The 745-nt window shown below is 25.0% G+C and overlaps 1 protein-coding gene across 1 annotated transcript in view; it reads left to right on the top strand.

Annotated features, from left to right (window-relative positions):
- Window positions 1–745, top strand: part of LOC108692628 (fatty-acid amide hydrolase 2-like) — a 10,466-nt gene that overhangs the window by 3,165 nt on the left and 6,556 nt on the right. The gene's annotated exons all lie outside the window — the stretch shown is intronic.

The raw sequence follows: 745 nt of genomic DNA, 5'->3' as shown, positions 1-745 counted from the left end.
TTACATTTAATAAATATTTATTAAAATTTAATTTTTTAGTATACATATACATAAGTTATATATATTATAATTCGTAACATATATTATAATTCAAGCAGAACATAAAAACATCATGATATCAAAATTATATCAAATAGCTCTTGAATGATTATTACAAAAATACTTTTGTAGTCATAATTTATTTTAATGTTATTTTGATATTATCACGATCTGTGCGTGCGTGTATGTGTGTGTGTGTGTGTGTGTGTGTGTGTGTGTGTGTGTGTGTGTGTGTGTGTGTGTGTGTGTTGTTCTGCTTGAGAAATAGTTTCAATAATTCTTATAACTGAAATAGTATGACCTCACGCATTAGTATTTATAATAGTCAGTAAGATACAACAAGTCTAAAGACGTTGGAGATAATACGACTTTAGTTTATAACGAATATCAGTGAAACGATCACGTTTTATTCGCAAACGGGGTTAATAATATAAATAATATAAAGCAAATATTTATAATTTTTATGTTAGGTTCGTGTACTGAATTTATTTTTGAAATTACACCAACATGTTACGAGAAACATTTTGTATGTACATAACTTCAATATGAATTTCATGAAGCAAAATTTCATGAAGGAGCTAAGAAAATATATCACTTGACATTCATAGTTAAACGTTCAAGTAATACATATTCTTATTATACGTATTGTTATTTAAATGAATTTAGATGAATTTATTATACATAATATATATAGAATTTATTATAT

The sequence above is a fragment of the Atta colombica genome, unplaced genomic scaffold, assembly GCF_001594045.1.
Source record: "Atta colombica isolate Treedump-2 unplaced genomic scaffold, Acol1.0 scaffold78, whole genome shotgun sequence".
Lineage (NCBI taxonomy): Eukaryota > Metazoa > Arthropoda > Insecta > Hymenoptera > Formicidae > Atta > Atta colombica.
This window is presented reverse-complemented; position numbering and strand designations above follow the sequence as displayed.